The following is a 17,102-nucleotide window of genomic DNA, read 5'->3' on the forward strand; positions in this document are numbered from 1 at the left end:
GCATGGGATCTTACCCTTGCGTTAGGAACAGCTTTTAGAGCCACATGTGTTGACATTCAGTGGCCAGTTTTTGGTGAGGATTCTGTGTACCCGCCTCCTGAGACTCCACCCGCAGAGGGTGATGACCATCCTGATTCCGAGTAGGTATTCATGATTCCTTACTATTACCTTCATTGAGGACAGTGAAAATTTTAAGTTTGGGGGTGGTATTTAAGGAATATGTTTGTGTTAGTCCATATAGTTGCATATTCATGATAGTTTAGTTCATATAGTTGCATATTTTTCATGTAGTTTTTTTTAGTTTGCATATTTATTTTGCATGTTAGTATGTTGCATATTAGTTGTATGTGCATTATATCATGATCCCTAAGGTTTACTTTTCCGATTAATTTATGATATTGATGTGAGTGTAGTGATGTCATATAGAGGGATGTTAAGTCCTAACGAGTTGATTTGCATGCTAGAAGCAAGAATTTTTCACTAAGTGTTATAGGTTATTTGCGTGCTAGATCATGATCATGGTTTGTTGTTTGTCAAGGTTTAATCACTTATTTATATCTAGAATGTATGATATTCTCTTAGTGGCATAATAACATGGATTTTTAAATTGGAGAAAACATTGGATTTTATTGCTAGTTGTTGTGGCTAGGTGTCAAAAGGCTAGTAGCCGACTCATTTATATGAATAGTCTAGGGTCGAGCGAGATGGAGCGAAAAGCACTCGTTCAGAAATTGTTGAAAAAAAAGAAAAAAAGAAAAAAGAAAAAAAATGTGATAATGCATAATTGATCATGAGTGGGCTCTTTAATACTCGATTTATTAATATCTAGGGGACTTTGTACCTAGTGACCTAAGTCTTTTATAGTCTGGGATCCGCTAACCTAACGCTCTCTACATGGGTATTATTGCATAAGTCTTTTATGGACCTCACTCATTGCACGATCAAATAAGCATATTTGTGTTTATTATGTGTTATTAATAAAAGCATGAATCCTTGTATAACTCCAATAAAATTGTAGTGTTGTCAGTCATTTTGAGTTTATCGTTTATTCTGTTTATACCTTGTGATTGCCTTGTTGAGTAGTGAGTTATGGTTATTGATCTAGTTGCGAGAGTATATCTGTTAAGCAATTGCACACACACATGTTTATGGCTTGTGAGTTGATTTGTGGGATTTGATTGAACTTTGTGCGAATAATTGCATTTGTTGATATGTTGCTCATTGGTTGGTTTAGTTATTCTGAGGAGATCGTTGCATTCATGTTAGTTGCATTCATGCATTTTTATTTCTTGTTTTTGAGTCTGTTTATCCTTGAGGACAAGCATCGATTCAAGTTTGGGGGTGTGTTAAATGGCATTTATGTCCACTTAGAACGCTTCATAAAGGTTCGAATTGGTATTTTGTACTCAAGTTATTTGTGTATTTGATGTGTTTTTGTAGTGTTTTGCATTTCAGGGCATAGACAGGAAGAAGGGCTGGATTTTGCATGATATATGCTTGGAAGAGTGTGAGGATGAAGCCTTGGTCAAGTGCGCGAAGAAATTAGCAAGAGAAGATAAGAAATAAGAAATAATGTTTTTTCCTGAAGCTCAGCATGGCCGCGCTACACTTGGGAGCGGCCGCGCCAAACACAGAGCGGCGACCGCCGTATCCCAGGGCGGCCGCGCCATGACGTTTTCCAGAAATCCTGATTTGAATAGAAGACTAATTTGCTGGGATTTTGGATGGTTTGGGCTGCTATATAATGACTCTTTAAAGACATTTTTCATAACGGAGACTAAGGAGAAGACTGGCGAGAAGACCTAGGAGCACAAATACAACGAAGGAGAAGAAAATCTTGTTTTTACTTATGATTCTTTGATTGAGTTGTACTCTTGCATGCTAGTTTTCTTATTTTTTGAACCTATTACTCTTGTTAACATACTTCATTATTTATTCAGTTTATTAAGACTTAGTTTATTATACCATGCTTTTATCGGAACCCACGGTGATGATGAGTTTGGTTATGAACTAATCTTTATCGTGGGGTTCTAACGAATTTACTTATGGATTTTAACAGTTAATTTATTTCGATATCTTGGTGTGTGGTGATTGTATGATATCCTAATATTGGTTGTCCTTATTCGTCTTATGAGCGTCGCTAACTTATAAGATAGCGTGTTAATCTCTATTGAAGCGAAAGTGAATTTAGAGGTTTAGAACTTGCCATGCTAGCATAGGTTCATGTATTTGTTATGCATGATTCGTATGTAATTTTAACCATCTTACTTGCCCTATGTAATCACGATAGTTAACTTGCGTATTAAACCTTTATGTTGTCAAATTCTATAGAAATATAGGGTCTCAACATATTTGGTGTCTATTCAGCTTCTATCTCTTTTGTGGATGTCTGGTAGTTGGGTATTCGTACAACGAAAGTTGGCGTTTACTAGTTTCGTGTTATCTGATTAGTTGTCATTACCATTGCATGCTAAGATTAAGAACAATGACTTTGAATGAAGTAAAAATGAAGTTAGAATCCCATGTTTGTCTCATATAAGTAATACAATCTCAATTCTCTTAGTTAATGTTATTTAGTATAATCTCTTAGTTAATCGTAGTTATAAACAATTTCAAATTGTTATCATCTTAGCATTGAATAATAACCATACCATTGTTGCATAAGTGCATAAATTGAAGTTAACCTAAACCAGTCTCTGTGGGACCGAACTAGAAAGAATTCTAAATTACTTGCGAACGCGTATACTTCTATGTAAAATTAGCTAGTTATTTCGTCCTAACATCGGGACTGGAGAGGATCAAGCCGGCCCCATACTTTTTCCCGGCGACCGATCCATCCACGAAGAGCTTTCATTTGCCCGGGGTCTGAATGATTTGTTCTTCCGGTGTAAGGTCCTTTGGACCGGAGAATGTACATTCGACCATAAACTCCACCAAAGCTTGGGCTTGGATCGCCATTCCGAGGACAAACTCGAGGTCGTATTCTCCTAGCTCGATGGACCAAGCTACGACTCTACCCGAAGCTTCTGGTCTTGTTAAAATTTTCTTCAACAGCTGATCGGTGACAATTTGAACTGTTAGGCCTTAATAATAATGTCACAATTTTTGGGAGGCCATGACCAACCCATATGCGAATTTTTCGGCGTTAGGTTACCTTGTTTCTGCATATTTAAGCACATGGGATACGTAGAAGATAGGATGTTGGTTCCCCTCATGATTTTTTACAAGTACCGCCCCTAGTGTTCGGTCGGACACAGCCAAATAGAGCTGAAGGGTTTCCTTCGGATCAGGCCTCATTAAGAGTGGTGCATTAGTGAGATATTCTTTCACTTCTTCAAATGCCTTTTGACATTCGGGACCCCACTCAAAATTCTTTGACCCCTTAAGCATGGCGAAGAAAGGGAGGGCTTTCTCGGATGATCTAGAGATGAATCACCGAAGGGCTGCTAGTGGGCAGGTCAGCTTTTGGATATCCCTGATGCATTTAGGAGCTTCCATGTTGATAACTGCTTCAATTTTCTCCGAATTGGCCTCTATCCCACGGGCACTGACCATGTAGCCCATAGATTTTCCACTTGCCACGTCGAACGTGCTCTTGTTCAGATTTATCCTCATTTTATTCCTTCAGAGGGTCTCGAAGCATTCTCTCAAGTTTTCGGCATGATCTTGGAACAAGTATTTTATAATCATGTCGTGCACGTAAGCCTCCATATTTTGACGAATCTGCTCCTTGAACACTTTGTTTACCATTCGCTGGAATGTGGCTCCAGCGTTCTTAAGTCTGAAGGGCATTTTAATATAGGTATAAGTCCCCTTCGGAGTTATGAACGTTGTCTTGAGCACATCCTTGTTGTTCATGGCAATCTGATGATAACCAAAAAAACATCAAGAAAAATAAGTACCCGGTATCCGGCCGTGGCATCTATCAATTGGTCAATGCTGGGTAGGGGGTAATGGTCCTTTGGAAAATCCTTGTTGAAATTCGTGTAGTCCATGCACATCCTCCACTTACCATTGCTTTTTTTAACGACAACCATGTTAGCCAACCAGTCAGGATACTCAATTTCTTCTATAAACTTAGCTTCCAGCAGCTTCTCTACTTCGACCTCAATGACCTTCTGTCATTTGGGTGCAAAGGTCCTCTTCTTCTGCTTCACTGGTTTGGCCTCGGGCTGCACATTAAGGAAATACTTAGCCGTCTTGGGATCCAAACCAGGCATGTCCTCCGGCCCCAGGAGAACACGTCATGGTACTGCCGAATCATCACAATAACCTTTTCCTTTAGATCTTCTTCCATATTTCTCCCAATTCGACCGTTTTGCCCAAATGTCCTGCATATAGTTCAACTTCTTCGACTTCAGCTTCTGGATCGACAATCGGACTTGAAAGATCCGCCCCGAACTTTTCCAACTTGATGTTCAGGGTCTCTCTGCTTCCACTGGGTTCGGCCTCGGCTCTTTTTCTTTTTCCACTATCATCTGGCTTTTTGTTGGTCTGATCATTTTCTAAGTCTTCTAGCATGATTGTTCAGGTGGTTTTCTCATCGCCCCTCATCTCTCCTACCCCCTTCTCCGTTGGGAATTTGAGCTTGAGGTGGGGTATGAACTCCACCATCTCGAAGGTTGACAGGAACGGCCTTCCCAGAATGGCATTATACGGACTCTCAATCTGAACCACGTAGAACTTTACTGGCTTCTCCACAGAAGCGTCCAAGTAACCAAACAAAAATCTCTCTTCTCCTCTTGAATACTTCCATTCGGCAATTTGCAAAAAGGAAGGGAAATCAAAATCAAAAACTCAACTTCTAGCCATAGTGTGATGCCCTCAATCTCGGGGTTAGGAAATGATGATCGACACACCAATATATTAATACCATAATAGCATAAATATAATAAACCCCGATACTAACATGATCTAAAAAGGATAAATTATGAGACAAGATTACAAGTACCAACCAGAATAAAATTATTACAACTTAAAATATAAATAAATTCAAATTATTCGATCCTGACTTGGAATCGACAGATAACCCAAAAGTATCTGATTAAACTATTACACTTCCCACCATCGCTTGCTCACACAACAACTACCTGCTCTGGAATCTGAAATCCCTCAACACGGTAGGAACCGCCAGGAATGCTCTTGCGAGCGGAGCGCCTAAGTTTGGCCATCTTCTCGCTTAACTTCCATGGTTAGATCAAAGCAAATAAATAAGCAAAAATGCTCAGCAAGTAACTATACAGGAGTTCTAAATATCAACATAAACAACATTAACTGAGGCATTCTATTTCTGGACAAAACTAAGCTAGGTGGAAATATAGTTTTAATGGCTAGGTAAAGGCATTGAAAAAGTTTTCGGGCTTTCAAGATTCAAAATTTGGGAGAAAGCCGACATTCATCACAATCGGTAACGGGGTTCTCAGGGAATTTCTCATTTCAAAGGAAACAATCATTCAAGTTTCGAGAATCAATAACAAAGTAAAGTGATAGGGTTCTCGACCAAGTTTTATAACTTCAAAGAAGATACTACTCATTCTGTTTCATTTCAATTAAATTGAGCAATTTGCTTTATCAAAGATATACATTTCCTCTTTTATAAAAATATAAAGAACCCTCGATTGGAATATCCATCTTTAAAATGTAATACGGGTGATCAGCCCATATTGACCTTCATCCGGTCATTAAGGTACCTGTGGCATTATTTCAGCCTTATATTGGACTAGCCCCGCTAGCCTCTTATATGACTGGACTAGTCCCACTAGTCTCTTACGAATCTATCCAATCTTTAAGGAATTCATTTGGAAAACCTTTGTGTTGGAATATCATAAAGTTTATCTAAATTCAGTTTTAACATTACCGATAAGTGAAATCGTTTGGATTCTTTCAAGTCAAAAGTCATTCTTAAGTCTGATTCAAGAATTCAAGGAAAATGAACAAATCAAGGGTAAGCAGGGATCATAAGTTAAAGATATAGATCAATTGTAAAAAGGGTGTATAAGGTTGCAATAAGAATAGTTCCAAAGAATGATACACACAAGGCATAAGGGATAGTCAAGAAATCTAGGTTAACAAGATATAACATATGAAAAGCTCGAAAAACCTCTCTTTGAGTTAAGGGATCACAAGTTATCAAAACACAAGGATAAGGTATACGTACTTGAGAAAGGGTTTATTATTAGGGTTGTCACAAGGATTGATAACAGGTGTATCACAAGGAACAATAACAAGGTTCTCATAAGAATCGATAAAAAGTTTCACAAGAACCTTTACTCTATCATGGCATCAACAATAATCTTTATGTAATCAATTCATAATAGAAGGCAAAGTTACTTGCCTCAAATAGCTTTCCTGCTTTACGGTATACGAGCTACCTCCACCTAAGATTTTCTTCCCTTTACTATCCTAAAAGCCTACGTTATCCAAATCTACAACACTACATAAAACCCTAATTAGATACTTGATCGATTCCCGACATTTCTCAGAACGCCTAATGTTTACCCCAATCACAATAAACATTTAGCTTATAATCTCGATTATACTCACATAGCACATAATACGATATACTTTTATAACCTTAGCATTGCAACTATTTTAATACTTTACATTTAGAAAATATCCACTGATTCGCATATCTCGACATCAAAATAACTTATCCCTTTTCTTTTTAATCCACAAATTCGAACCAAAACAACATCATAAAATCAAATAAATCTTTTAAAAATCAACATGCAACCACTTAACATAACATGCATACTTCTAGATTCAAGCCAAACCTTATTTCGACTTAATACTAGTGAACAAAATCATACCAATCATATATATCATAAAATTTTGAATCAAATTCTTTTACCTAGAGTTCCATTCAGTTTTACACACCAAAATCAACATGCAATTTTTTTTTCCACTAATTGATTACTCAAACTTAAGCAAAATATCAATTTGAATCTCTCTTAGTAATTTAGACTCTAGAATTCTAGAAAATCTATGAACAAGCACATGCATGCAACACTAGTATAGAAACATCCAATCAAGTTATCAACAATCACAAAATCGAATTTACAAAAACCATCTAAATCAAAATTTGGAATCATATCAAATTAACCAAATAACTCAAACTATTTTGTTTTAAAAACTAAGTATCATTTGGCTTTTTCAACCAAAACAACTTACAACTAGAAAAAATCAACACACAAGTTCAAAATCATGAGTCTGGTTTGATTTAAACCAAAAACGAATAATCAACAACGATTCGAACCATTTACTTTTTAAAAAAATGAAACTAAACACAAATTTTTGAACTAAAAATCAACATGCATGCAAGAAAAAAGTTTAAAACAAATATTTATATATTGTCGGACTAATGTACATCATCGTCCCCGTCGGCTCACCGAAGGTTCACCGCCGACGGTTGCAAAGCACGGTGAAGCCCCATTTCGGGATTTCCAACCAAAACTCTACCATAAATCAATTTTATCTCTACAACCAAGCATGCAATCACAAAATCATCATCAAAGACCATAAGAAATCAATCCCCTTCTTATTTCACTAAAACCAAACCAAAGGAACCACATAACCCAACTTGAGGTTTTTTAAAAACTTAAGTATAACAACATGCATCCACATATATGTATAAAGGAAGCAAAACCCTTCATAACTATGGGTTTGAAATTGAAAATGGTTGAGAGATGAGAGAGAGATCGAAGAGAGAAATTATACCGAGAGAGAGAGAGAGAGAGAGAGAGAGAGAGAGAGAGAGAGAGAGAGAGAGAGAGAGAGAGAGAGAGAGAGAGAGAGAGAGAGAGAAGAGCTCGAGAGTGAGAGAGAAAAAGGAAGAAGAGAGAGGCCGGGTGGAGAAGAAAGAAAAAGAAAAGAGAGGGGTGTGTTTATATAGCCAAAATGGCAGGGGCATTTTGGTAAAATGTAATCAATTTCTGAATTTTTGTTTTCTTTTTCTCTTGTTTAACACTAAAATCATGTTGTAAAATATAAATCATCTCTATAAAATTAGAAAATATTATAAATACTATTTTTAAAATAAAGAGCATGAAATTAGCTCTCCTCCCAAATTTTAAAATAAATTTTTGAGAAATAATTTATTCATTATAGATTTTATAAATAAATCCTAAATAATGAAAATAAATTCCATAAAATCATTTTAAAATATCAGGACATCAAAATAAATCCAACTATCATTTTTAAAAAGTCCCTTGGACTATTTTAGAGATAATAAAACAAATCTCGCACTTTGATCACATTCCTATAATTTTATAAAAATATATGAGACCCAATAAAATTAATTAAATTCATTTAAGATCCCACAATCATAGATTCGTTCACACAACCATTAAATAACATACAGTTACACATGAACATCAAATATTTTTCACATATTCACATAACATTAGACTCTACAAATAGTTTCGATACACTTTAGCACATGATTCCCTTTTAATCCATATTTTGAATAACAGGTCCCGTTCTACTTGACGGACCGACAATCACAGCTTAAGCCCTTAGCTGACTCATCAAACTGGAACGAGACTTTACCCGTTCCTTAACACTATTTCACAGAAATTATAAATAAATCACAAAATCATTTATTTTTTGATTTTATTCACATAAATCCACGTAACAGCATAAGAACTATACTTTATTCATATAAATACATCACGAAAATCCCAGTCGTTACAATCTAACCCCTTTAAAAGGATTTTGTCATCAGAATCTAGTCTAAACAAATAGATGGGGATACTTTTCTCGCATTTATCTTTCTAATTCCCAATTGATTCTTCGACTTTAGAATTTCTCCACAAAACTCTAACTAATGGTACCACTTTGTTTCTAAGCGCGTTCTCTTTTCGATTTAAAATTTGCACGGGTTGTTCCACATAAGATAGATCTTGCTGAATTTCCACTGGTTCTAACTTGATCACATGGCTAGCATCCGTATTACACGTCTTTGGAAGAGAGACGTGAAATACGTTATGAATATTTTACATTTACGGAGGTAACGCTAACTCGTATACCGCTTTTCCAACTTGCTTTAATACTTCGAATGGTCCAATATATTTCATTCTGATATAGATAATCCTTTCCATGAAGATATCTTCAACAACACTTTGTCTCCAGGTTCGAATAGCATATCCTTTCGATTCTGGTCCGCATACTTCCTTTGTCGATCTCTAGCAACTATCATCCTTTTGCGAATCACTTCCACTTTTTCTTTTGTTTGCTGAACTAGTTCTGGGCCAATCAGCTTGCGCTCGCCAACTTTATCCCAATACGTAGGAGATCTACATTTCCTTATATACAACGCTTCATAAGGCGGCATGCCTATACTTGCGTGATAACTGTTATTATAGGAAAATTCAATCAGTGGTAAATGATCGTCCCAATTTCCCTTGAAATCCAACGCAGAGGTTCTCAACATATCCTCGATCATTTGAATAGTCCTTTCACTTTGTCCGCCTATCTGCGAATGATACGCGATGCTCAGTTTCAACTTCGTTCCAAAATGATCATGAAATTGTTGCCAAAATCTCGAGTTAAATCTCGGATTTCTATCAGATACGATAGACACTGGTACTCCATGACGCATTACGATTTCATCCAAATACAGCTTGACCAATCTTTCCAATGAGAATCTTTCGTTGATAGGCAAGAAATGCTCTTACTTTTTCAGTCAATCGATTATTACCCAAATCGCATCATGATTAGCCTTGGTCTTTAGTAATCCTACCACGAAATCCATCGCGATATGTTCCCATTTCCATTCAGGTTTGTCTAGTATTTGAAGAAATCCACTTGGTCACTAATTGTTGCCCAGAAAAGATACAATTGTTTAAGGGGGGTTGGATACAATTGTATAAATGTTTCGAACAAGTAATAAAATATAACAGCTTTTATATATATCTGATAAAAACTGTTACAAAACTCTCTCAAGAAATACTGATGTTCTTGAGAGCTGCTAGGTCGAATGATACTCGAGATCGATACACTATGTGATGACCTAAACTGTGTTTATATACTACACAACTGCAACTAAATAATCTAAGATATGTATTATCAAAAGCTAACTGAAACTGATACATATCTTCAACTGAATAGATAAAGTCATATAACTCGGACGTAAAAGATATCTACTCCACAATATAAGGAACAAAACAAATCTTCTAAAATGACTGTCTTCAAATACTGATGATATCCAAATACTGATGATGTGTCAAATCCTGACGACATATCAAATACTGATGACACCCGAACAGCCAGCTCCTGAGCTTCTTCTGATCATTGAGAATTCAATATGTAACAATCTCCCCCAATTTATGCTTAATATAATGAAGCACAAAATCCATTCTCAATGATGCCAAAACCAATCTACAAAATGTATAAAGAGTAAAGCTTACTTCAGTATCTTCAGATAACTGACAATTGTTTCCAGAAAGTTTTTCAATCTTTTATCCTACTTGTCTCGTAGGACTTTAACAAGCTTTTTCTTCAACTCTCTCTTCTCTTCAGTGTCTTCTCCAAGCCGATGGTTGATCTCAACTTAGAAATTGAGCTTTTGTTTATCTCAAGATCACCAATCAACATGAAACTTAAACTGACATCTTCATGATCGGGACTGAAGGATAACTGAGGACTGTTGAGAAAAACTTTTAGCACTGCAGCTCCCTTTTTCATCTTCATTTCTTGACCAGTATAAGTTCTGTACTCAGGAACATAATCACCATTGTATTTATCATCTTTTATCAGGACTCTTCTTCTGATGACTTCAAGTATCATAGAAGACCAATTTCTGGTAACACTGTTCTTAACTCTAAGAAGATAGTGAATGTATTTCAATTCTGTCACAGTCTTCATTAAGAGTTGCTGCAAAGTAAAGCTCTTTACTTTACCATCTCTGAAAAAGTACAGAATCTCTTCTCTGACATCATTATCATTTATCTTTTAATAAACGATCTTCACAGCTTCAACTTTCTCAAGATGTGAAGGAGAAATTCTTTCACCAAGATTCTCTGTCGGAGTTTTTGTATCCAACATATGAGATCTTAAAATCTCCATATCAGAATGACCAATGCCTCCTCTGGTTCGAGATTTGACAAGTTTCAGTTTTTCATTGTATTCCACCCAAAGAAGGTTTCTTGATGGACTTATCAACATCTTCCTGTTCTGAAATAGAGTTTCTTAACCATGTTGACACAAATTCAACATGCTTGAACCCTTTAGGATAATCAAATGTATAAATGTCTTTCCATCTTCTATCCTTCTTGCTGAGAGGAGCATAACTTGTAGACAGATCATGAATCTTCCCTTTTGCTTTATGCCATAGTTCTCTCTTTGATTTTAAGACTCTCTACACATAATCTTTGTATTCTTGATCAGCTTTCCTTCTATCAACCTTTTCTTTTTCCTCAACCTCTAAAATATGAGGAGTGACTACTGTAGTAAGGGCTGACTCATTTATTGCTTCGGTCACTTTTTCATCAGAGTCAAAATCAGTTATCAGGTTCATAGCATCAGGATCTACTTTTACCTCAGGATTTGTGTCTGCATCAGGAGTTACATTCTGATTTGCTGTATCAGCTTGATCAATGTCAGTGGCTAATCTTTTCTTCCTTTGTAGAATCAACTCTTTTGGCTTCTGAACTTCTTCATCTCCTTCATGTCCTTGTACAGGAACATAACCTTCTCTGGATTGAAAATTTAGAAAAGTAGAGTTAAATGTAGTCACTTGACTTGATTTAGAAGTTCTTCCTCTTCCTCCTCTTTCTCTAGCTCTTGTAGATCTCCCACCTCTTTTTCCTCTTCCTTATAGAAGTGTTAGCTTCAGCTTCAATTTGGGCCATTAACTACTTTTGTTGCATAACTGCTTCTTCAGGTGTTAGATCAGGAAATTCTTCAGTTATATACCCAAGAGCACTTCTAGCATTTTTTCTCAAAGCTCTTATCTTTGTAGTACAAGACAATCTCTTCACCTGTTTCCTTATGCCTGTAAGGGAAGAACAATCCCTTAACATCTGCTAAATTAGAGATTCTAACATCATCATCCTCAGGAGCACCAGCAGTAGTCTTGTGCTTGGCTTTATGAGCACCGGTAGACTTTCTTTGTCCTGAAGAACCAGTCTTCTTGGAATGTTGAGGTTGTTGAGCAGTAGAAGCAATTTGAACATCTGTAACTGGATTCTTATTCTTATCACCATCATCATCAATATCCATATCCTTTGTCCGAATAGAATCTGGTATACATTTTGTTGCAGCTATCTTCTCCCCCTTTTTGGCATCAGTATTTGAAAGAAGAGAAAACAGAGCATCCAGTTTGTCATCTATAGAAGAGACCTTATCTTCTAAGGAGGAAAGTCTAGAGGCCATGCTGTGTTGAGAGTCAACAACATCTATGATAGTATTTTTCACACTTTTGAATTCAGCTGAGGTAGGTGTGTGAAGCATAAATCCATCAATTTTCTCCTTGACAGCAGCATGAGGCTTCTTCATTTTATCAAGGTCAGAGTGAATTCCTTCAACAAAATAGTGGAGGCCTTAAGATGCAACTTCAGATCAGGAGTTTGAATTTCATCATAGGCATGATGAATATGTTGTAGGCCAACAACAAATGAGATAGAAGTATTTGCAAGTTTCCATATATAATCCCATTCGGTCTATCGAAAATGCTCAGCATCAGCATTGTAATAAGAAGGATTTTCATTAAAGTGCGAAGAAGAACCAACATTGGACTTCTTAGATGCATCAATTGCAGTCTTAAGATGAGCTATACCAGAATCATCCGCATCACTATCATTATCAGAATCAGACAACCCATCAAAAAAATTTACAGAATCAGACAGAATTGCCTTGCCTTTATCCAAATCCTTTGCAAGAGATGCCTGTGGTTGATGAGATCCTGAAAAAGAAACATGGTAATACCTAAATCTCTCTATTCTTTTCAAGTGATCTCATCACTTCTCACATAATATATTACTTTTAAGAGTAATATTGTTCTCACAGAAGAACCTTTATAAGTAAAAAACTTATAAGATTCTTGTCTCAAAGCTACCTCTCCTTTTGCCAGTACAGGAGACTGCCACTCAATTTTATTTTTCTTTATACTGATATTTTTACACAATCTCACAGAAAGGCTCAATCACACATTTAGCAAAGAAATAAGAGATGGCTGAGAAGAGTTGTATGCTTGTCATATAAATAGAGGTAACCTCAAAGAAGAGACTATTTATAATCATACAAATATGAGAATATATGAGGAAGTTAACAATACCTGAAGGTGAGTCCTTAAGTGGAAGTGAGGACAGTGGAGGAACAAACAGGACATCAGGAAACTTTTGCAAACTAGTAATCAGTAGGGGATCAATAATAGTAACTAGTTCAGTTGAAGGATGAATCTCAGCAGGAGCTGTTGTAACATCAGGATTTGATCTGTCAGGAGAAGGTGAGGGACCGACATTAGTACTTTGAACTGATGGTTCTTGTGGATTCTGAGAAATATGAGCTGCTTTAGCAATGTTTGGTGAAGGTTCTTGTGTGCTCTTCTAAAAAATAGGATCATTTATAATTGCATCCACCTTTGATAGTATCTCCTGATGTGTTTGCTTTTCCTGTAGTAGTTAAACAGAGTCAGCAAGAAGATCACTCTGAGCAATATTAACAATGATTTGTGTAGCCTCGGTGTCTGCATCTTCCTTTTGAGAAGATGGTTCTTGTGTGACTGGATGTGTTGCAGTTGCTAAATCCCTTTGAGACTTAGGTTCTTGTGTACTGACATCCTTGGCAAGAGGCTGAGTCTTCTTCTTCTTTCTGATGTATCCAACTACTTCTTCACTTTTTCTTTTCAACTGGCTCTTTGCAGTTATCCTGAGTTCAGCATTTGCTTTAATTACTAGAAGCTTGTCGAGCAGAACACTATCATCAGTAGTTGGCTCCTTGGTTCCAGTAGTGTCAACAGAGTCATCAGGATATTCATCAATGGATTTTTTGATTTTTGACAAGGACCCTATTGGCATCTGATCATCTGAGTCAGAATCATCATGTATGATCAGTCTTCTTTTCATGACTGGAAAATAGTCTTCTTTCTTCTCACTTTCACTAAGTGAGGCTTGTCTAGCTTTCTGTCCAGATGTGACAGATTTCGTAAACAGCCTTTTTTTTTGTTACAACTGATGTCTTTTGAGAGACAGCAGAGGAGGCCAATTTAGAAGCTGGGTGTGTTTTCTGTTTCGAAGAAGAAATGCTTGGGTTAGAAATAATATGGGTGGTTTCTTGATTCTCAGCATCGGGAACTGTGACAGAGGTGCCAGCATCAGGATTTGCAGGTACTTGTGTAGGAGTAGGTCTATTTCTTGACAAAAATTGTCTGACCTTTCTAGGAAAAAAGGAAGGTCCTGAAAATTTATTCTTTTCATCCATTTTAATATGATCAGTGATAGCTTTTTCAGAAATTTGAAAAATAGTTGAAAAAATCTAGTATACCCTATCACTCCTGATGCATCTACTCTCCTAGCAATTATGAAGTGTAGTATTGTATTACCATAATCAAAATTACCAGAGTAAAGAAGAGAGTACCCAATTTTCAGATTAGTGGATGGAAGAGCATCAAAATTTGTTGTCTTATTCAAGAAACACCTACTGATGCGATCAAAGAAAAAATTCCATTCTCTTTTCAGTTTAGTCCTTGCCAGTTTTCCAATGGTTGTGATTTCTCCTTGATAGCCTAAAGTCCTTAGCATATCAAACAGCTGCTCAGTGGTATGAGTATCAGGAGCACCATCAAGGGCAGGCAATCTCAAGGCTTGTAGTAGAATATTAGCATCAACTTCATATCTTTGGCCCTCATACTCAAAAGAAAAGCCAGTATTTGTTGAATTTACCCAAGCTATATTCCATACCTGCATGACAACCCTTTATGACACCTAGACAGGATTCGTAAGAGCATACCCAATTGGACATTGAAGTAGAAAATCCCGAATATCATGAAAAGATGTTGGTAGCTGCTAATGTGTAAGCAGAGCTAAGTAATTGTTAGTGCCAAATGTATTTCCATGAATGATTGTGGTTTGGCTGAAAATTGGTGAAACTTCAGACGTGTCATAATGTGTATAGCTTGTGAGAGAGAGTATAAGTGAGATGTACACAATAAAACTATGTGTATGATGAGTTGTGTCACAGAATTTCTTCTAGTTTTATAACTTTACTACTCTGGAGTATGTATAACACATTCATATGAAGAAGGTAATTTAGTGAATTTGACTTTGGACAGGTAACAATTACTGAGTAATAGAATTTGATGGTGGAGTAAATTGTGGAAGTAAAGACAAAATACATACAGATATGTCAAGACACAACTGTAGAAATTTGTTTATCAGATAATCCACCATTAACCATTAATTAAGCGAGACACTTAATTGCAGCAATAAAACTACTTAGAAATTAATTATTACTAGTAGTCTGAATTAGAACATGCTGGCCTGTCATTAGTATTTGAAACCTCTTTTCTGTACGGATTTGACAAACTCAGGATATGTCGATTCGAATTCAAAAGTTATTTGTCAAAGCATCACAAATTATTAGCAAACCACAATTTTAATCAAAACAATCATCAAGATATACATTTTAAGTAGATGATGTAAAGAATAACAGGCTTCAATAAGAACTTTCACATGCATACATAGCGAAATAAGCATAGACTAAATCTTGCAATCAAAAGAAATTTCATTAATATATCAGATTAGTACATTTCATGAAATTCGTAGATTACATGCAAAAGAAGTTACAAGTTAGTCCTATTCTAAGAAGATGAACATCAACAGCCTTGGTCTAAGAAGCCTGACAAAGCTGATGGTGAAGAGAAACAGATGGAGGATGTTTAATGCTTCTTCCTACTTTCAACAAAGAGAACAGTAAGACGAATAATTTTCTCTTGTTGTTGAAGATTGTTGAGGCGAAATTATCTTTGGAAAAATAGAAGATCATTTTTTATGACGTCTGGAAGTTAAATCCAGATGTCGTGTGGAATGTCGTTGATGGGATATAGAGTTTGGATTCCATTTTGAAAAATTATCACAATATTTGTGCCATAGCAGTAGAACCAACTGGAGTTCGCCATTGTTTGAGATAGGAGAAATAGTGAGAAATGAGAGAGAGAAAATCATTTTGTGTGAGAATAGGAGATGATATGACTGAACTGAAATGATTGTTAAATAGCCAAAGGAATATCAAAGGACTAGGGGACTGATCAATTATTAAGTGAAGAGTTAACTTAATGTTTTAACCAAAAGATGTCTTGTTAAGGTGCGTCTCCCTAGACTGATTTGTAATGATGAGAATGATATATTTATTCATACATGCACATTTAGCAAATAAATTTACTTAATTTATCATGCATATAATAAAATACATCAAATATTCCCGGCTTAATATCTAAAACAACATTGAGGACATATCAGGATTTGATCAATATACATCAGGATTTGATCAAATATAAATTGAAAGGAATTTATTTATCCCAACTAACCATACCAAGTTCATTTACAAGCTTTGTAAATGTTGATTCAGGTAATGGCTTTTTAAAGATATCAGCCAGCTGCTGATCAGTAGGAACAAAATGAAGCTCTATCGTTCCTTCCATGAAATGCTCTCTTATGAAATGATATCTGATACTGATGTGTTTAGTAAGAGAGTGTTGCACCGGATTTCCTGTCATAGCAATAGCACTTTGATTATCACTAATAAATAGGAATTTTTGAAAATGATAATCCATAGTCCATGAGCTGATTTCTCATCCATAACAATTGAGCACAGCAACTCCCAGCTGCAATATATCCAGCCTCAGCAGTTGAAGTAGAATTAGATTTCTGCTTCTTGCTGAACCATGAGACTAATCTGCCTCCCAAAAACTGACAGCTTCCTGATGTACTCTTCATGTCTATTTTGCATCCAGCAAAATCAGCATTTGAATAACCACATAATGTAAAATCAGCTTCCTTTGCATACCAAAGTTCAAGTGAAACAGTACCTTTGAGGTATCCGCAAATTCTCTTTACTGCAATTAGATGTGGTTCCCTTGGATTTGCCTGAAATCTTGCACACAAATA

Source organism: Apium graveolens, chromosome 3, assembly GCF_009905375.1.
Source record: "Apium graveolens cultivar Ventura chromosome 3, ASM990537v1, whole genome shotgun sequence".
Classification (NCBI taxonomy): domain Eukaryota; kingdom Viridiplantae; phylum Streptophyta; class Magnoliopsida; order Apiales; family Apiaceae; genus Apium; species Apium graveolens.